Here is a 6,000-nt window from a genome sequence, read left to right on the forward strand (position 1 = left end):
TGCGAGCACACTTCCAGGTGCGCGGCCATGCACGTCCTGTCCAAGAAAAGTGTCCTTTTTTGCGTAAGAGAAGTATAATGATTTGGGCCCGACCCTACTGGTAATATATACATGGAAAAACGATATTTTGAAGATTTTTGACACACGTTAGACTAGGAAGCACGAAGTCCGCAAGTGGAGACTAGGATTCGACGTAAGGAGGCAAGAACACACTAGGAGCAAGGCGGAGAATTCTTCTAGAGTTTTTACTTCATTCTTCCTATTTCCTTATTGGTTATGAATCTAGTATGTAGTTGCATACTATTATGAAATAGCTAATTTGTATCTGGGTGTATGATGGAACTATTGGACAATGATTTTCTGTTACGTTATAAGATTTGGCGTAGCTTTTCTCATTATACATATGCTTTTCAACGTACTAGGGTTATCCTATTGTGAGTGTTGGATTGTGATTTGAGTAGTGAGTTCACAATCGACTGTGCCTATTTAGTGTGTACCTAAGTATTCGGCGAGAGGTGCATATCTATATAGTTTTTGAACAACATCACTCCTAACGTATATGAGGGATCAATACGGAAGATTTAAAAGTGGGATTAGGGATAACGAAACCTTGGTGCGATTCCGAGTGAGCCGTGCTTAATGCCAGCTAGCATAATTCGAGAAGAATATGTCTATTAAAATTGTGGTAGTTAATCGGGAGAAAATTACGGACACTCAGAGCGCTCATGATCGTAGAGAAGACTTAGGCAAATTTATAAAAAACATAGCGGAAAGGATTTCGATAATAGGGGAAATCATAACTCTAGACCTCCTTAATCTTGTCTCTAACCCTTAGAATCTTTAGTTGTTATTTACTATTTTAATTTGTTAGTTTTAATTAGTTAAACACAAGAATCTTAATATCTATAAGTTAGGAATTGTCAAGCTTGTCTCTTGGTTAAGCGAACAGTTGTAAACTAAGCCTTAGTTCTGTGGGATTTCGACTCCGGACTTGTAAACCGGATTATATTTGCAGCGACCGCTTAGTCCTTTTTATAAGGCATAGTTGGGCGTGATCAAATTTTGTGCCGTTGCCGCGAAACTAAACGGTGTAGCTGTAGGTATACATATTGCTAGTTTCAAGTTTGAACTTTTTTTTAATTTTTGTATTTGATTTTTTTATTTTTGTGTTACCTGTTGATTTTAGAAAAGATGGCATCTTGAGAATTATGAGAGTATTGATGTTAGGTAATTCTACTTTTAATCCTCCTTATGCATATTAATAGAAAACCACCCATGGCAAAATTATCAGAATATTTCCGAGAGCGAGTTATGTGCATCAACTCAATCTTATGTTTGGCATGTGGTGTGATATGTGGGTGGTCAGATGGCACTTTTGTGGTTGTGCTTATATTTCTTATCTTCCCCCAAACCACTTATTTGATGATTCTTCTTTTTCTTGTGAAGTTAATATGAACATAGAACCCAGGGTGATGACCTGAAATAGATTAATGATATGTTAAAGTGCCTTGTGGAACAAATAATAAATACAATTGTAGATAGAAAGGCAAGAGGAAAACTATTCACAACTTGAAAAGTTCAAGTGAGTCAACTGGTTGAAGATTTTAATGCTCAACAAGCAATATGGTGAATAGTGTCCAAGAAGAGCGTGAATATTAAGATACAGAAATTGAGGTGCTAGTGACGAGGTCAGAGTAAAATACCAATAATCTATTCCAACTAGAATTTGAGGATGCCGATGTTGTAAGAGAGATACTAGAGTCAACCAAGGATATTGAGGATACATATTTAGTTGACTCTTAGTGCCATTGGTATTGAGGATGTTGACATTCCCAATGTTCATGTAGTTGAGCGCATTAGTCCACACTCCAAGCATTTTTCCACATGTGTTTTTGATGATGATATGGAAATAGAGTCGTCCAAGCCAATTGAGAACTCAAAGGGATAAGGAACAAGGTCTTCTAATTCTGGAATTTTTTGCCAAGAAAATCAGGATTACAACCTCATGTAAAGGCCAAGAAGTGCAGAATGCTACATTGGTTGTTTGGGCTAGTTAGATTTTTTCCTCCACTACTGAGCTAGACGAAAATTGATGCCAAATTGGGGTTCAATTTATAAGCTCGAGGTGGAGGCACAAAAAGTGATTCGCGTCGTGCCGCGACGTTAAATCAAGTGCTTATTGGGAGCAACCCAGCTTTACTGCTTTCTTTTTAGTTTTAATTTTTTTTTAATTGTATTATGTTTGTAGTGTCGAATTCTTTCATGAAAGGAGGATTTTTTGGCTTTTCTCTCTCTCCAAACGCTCATTGCTAGTAACGGTAAATAAAACGGGATCAAACCAGCGAACTAGTTCAGTCGCCGGCACCACCCTCCACCTAGGTAAGTCCCTCACTCCCTCTCCTCCCCATTATCCACCACTCCTCCCTCCTCTCTCCGCCATCTCTCTCACCCCGCCTCTCCTCTTTTTCGTCCTATCTTCTCCCACTCTTACTCCGGTGAGTCACGACCAGTTGCCCGGCGAGTGGGAACAACCATAGTCAGGTTTCAGACTGGTTGCGTTGCCGTGGTGTCACACAAACCAGACCCGTCTCCAAGCCAGGTAAGCCTATGCCCAACCACTTCGGCCCAGTTCTTTGACGACCACCTCGTCTCCGTCGAAGTACCAGGGTCTACGTTCTATCTTATTGCACTTTGTCTTAAAAACACTTTGTTTTAAATTGTTTCAACTGTAATAGTGTGTTTCTATACTGGTATTGTGGTTATAGACGGTTAATTTCTTAGATTTTGCATCTGGGCATTGGTATTTTATTATTATTTTTTGTATATTTTGGACGCGTTCTCGTTACCGGTGCCGCCGGGTTTCTTCTTTTGAGTGTTATTTATTTGTTTTATTATTTGATTTACTCAAAAACCAATTTAAGGTTTTATTACAATATTTTTGCGCTCCTTTGCTACGGGTGGGCCTCACCAAGTGGTAGCGGTGACAACCCCGCATTGTTTGTCCTTCGTGGTGTTTTGTGCGTATTTCAGGTTAGGGACTGTGGCTATCAGCGGTGAGCGGTACGTGCGTGTTCAAACATAAGGAAACAACCCTGGCGGGGTCAACGAGGGGCGGTGTGAGCTGGATAAGATCGTGATAGGTGGACGCACGTTGCATATACCAAGACAATTCCCAGGTTCTACTTGAGCGGAGTTGGTACCTCCTGTTTGTCTTCCCCTTTATTGTATTAGTTAAATTGTGGCAATCTAGTTTCCTACTAGTTTATCCACATTATAGTGCGCCTTTAGTTGTAGGCCTGTCTTTGTCTAGCTTTTTGGTCTGTTGCTTTGTGTGTGTTAGTGATTTTCCCTTAGTCTGTGTAGGTATAAGTGGCTGTGGTCTGGGATGTCCGAGTGAGGTCATGTCCTCGGGGGGGGGGGGGGGTGGTGGGTGGGGGGTGGGAGGGGGCGGGAGGGGCTTGGGGCGGGAGGTAGGGCAGGGGTTAGGGGTGGTCGGGGGGGGCCGAGGGAGCAAAGGAGACAGAGGTGTTTATAGGTTAAGAATTGGGTCATGGAACGTGGGTACACTGAGAGTAAGTCTATAGAGTTGGCGAAGATTCTCCAGAAGAGGAGGGTCAATATAGCGTGTGTCCAGGAAACAAGGTGGGTAGGGGACGGGTATAAACTTTGGTACTCAGGAGTCCAGAGAGGTTAAGAATGGAGGGTATCTTGGTTGATAGGGAAACTTAGAGAGTCTATGGTTGAGGTTAGACGAGTGAATGATAGATTGATGGTTATTAGTTGGTGGTTGGAGAAGTACACCCGAACGTTGTTAGTGCCTATGCGCCGCATGCGAGCCTAGAATGACGGAGGTTAAACGACGCTTTTGGAGGGGTTAGATGAGATTGTGCGCCAGGTTCCGCCTACAGAGAAGCTATTCATAGAAAGGATTTCAATGGTCATATTGGGGCGACCGGAGGTGGTTATGCGAGGTGGCATGGAGGCTTTGTTTTTGGGAGAAGAATGGGGTGGGGGGGTGGGGGGCGAGGGGTGGGGCGGGAGGTAGGGCAGGGGTTAGGGGTGGGTCGGGAGGCGAGGGAGGCAAAGGAGACAGAGGTGTCTATAGGTTAAGAATTGGGTCATGGAAACGTGGGTACACTGAAGAGTAAGTCTATAGAGTTGGCGAAGATTCTCCAGAAGAGGAGGGTCAATATAGCGTGTGTCCAGGAAACAAGGTGGGTAGGGGACGGGTATAAACTTTGGTACTCAGGAGTCCAGAGAGGTAAGAAGGAGGGTATCTTGGTTTGATAGGGAACTTAGAGAGTCTATGGTTTGAGGTTTAGATGAGTGAATGATAGATTGATGGTTATTTAAGTTTGGTGGTTGGAGAGTACACCCTGAACGTTGTTAGTGCCTATGCGCCGCAGTGCGAGCCTAGATGAGGAGGTTAAACGACGCTTTTGGGAGGGGTTAGATGAGATGTGCGCCAGGTTCCGCCTACAGAAAGCTATTCCATAGGAAAGGATTTCAATGGTCATATTGGGCGACCGCAGGTGTTATGGCGAGGTGCATGAGGCTTTTGGTTTTGGGGAGAGGAATGGAGGAGGTACATCGTATTGGACTTGCGGAGGCTTTTGGGTTGGTGATTGCGAACTCTAGATTCCCGAAGAGGAAAGAGCATTTGATTACTTTTTGAAAATGCGGTAGCAAGAACCCAGATTGACTAATCTCCTTCTCAAGAGGTGTGACAGCAGGTTGTGCAAGGACAGCAAGGTGATTTCGAGTGAGACACTCGCGTCGCAGCATAGACTTTTGGTGCTAGACGTTGGTATTAGGTTAAAGAGGAGGAAAAGAGTCTGCTCGGGAAAACCAAGAATCGGTGGGGAGCCTTGACTAAGGATAAAGCCCAAGAGTTGGAGTTGCCGGTTATCAGCTATGGGAGCTTGGAGGAGGCAGTAGGTGATGCGAACACTAATGTGGTCAGCGATAGCAGACTGCATAAGGGAGTCCGCGGAGAGAGGTGTTAGGGGTCTTGACTGGTGTCTCTGGTAGGCACAAAGGAAGACTGGTGGTGGAATGAAGTGGTCCAAGCTAAAGTGGAAGCGAAGAAGGCAGCATACCTAGAATTAGTTGGGGAGCATAGATGAGGAGGGAGAGGCGAGCGTGCATGGAGAGATATAAGGTAGCTAGAAGGAAGCTAAATTGTCGGTCACTGGAGGCTAAGATTGCGGCTTATGGGCCAAGTTGAGAGAGAGGAAGGTCGAGATTTGGACCAAGTGAGATGCATCAAGGAACGAAGATGTAGAGTACTGGTGGAAGATGCCAGATTAAGAGGAGATGGCAGACTTACTTTTATAAAACTTCTGAATGAAAAAGGGGATCGTGATATTGTGCTAGCAAATTGGAAGCATCCCGAAAGTCATTTGTGACCTCGGGCACTGTAGGTGTATCGAGCGTCGAGGAGGTCGTGGGGGCTATGCGTAAGATGAGTAAGGCAGAGCGACCGGGCCAGACGAGATTCCAGTGGAATTTTGGAAGTTGTGTAGGAAGAGCAGGTGTGGATTGGTTGACTGGGTTGTTTAATGTTATTTTTAAGGCCAAGAGGATGCCGGATGAGTGGAGGTGAGTACGTGGTTCATTATATAAGAACAAAGGTGTATATCTAGAGTTGTAACACTATAGGGGTATCAAATTACTGAGTCATACCATTGAAAGTTTGGGAGGGGTGGTTGAAGCGAGGGTGAGGATGACAACGTCTGTATCGCGACAACTAGTTCGGTTCATGCCGGGCCGTTCCACCACAGAAGCTATACACCTTGTTAGGAGGTTTGGTGGAACTGTACAGAGAGAGAAAAAAGGATCTGCACATGGTGTTTTATGACCTAGAGAAAGCGTATGAACAAGGTTCCTAGAGAAGTTCTCTAGGGATGCTTGGAGGCAAAAGGTGTGTCGGTTCCTTATATTATGGCAATTAAGACATGTATGATGGGGCTAAGACTCGGGTTTAGGACGGAATACCTG

Source organism: Nicotiana attenuata, unplaced genomic scaffold (assembly GCF_001879085.1).
Source record: "Nicotiana attenuata strain UT unplaced genomic scaffold, NIATTr2, whole genome shotgun sequence".
NCBI classification, from domain to species: domain Eukaryota; kingdom Viridiplantae; phylum Streptophyta; class Magnoliopsida; order Solanales; family Solanaceae; genus Nicotiana; species Nicotiana attenuata.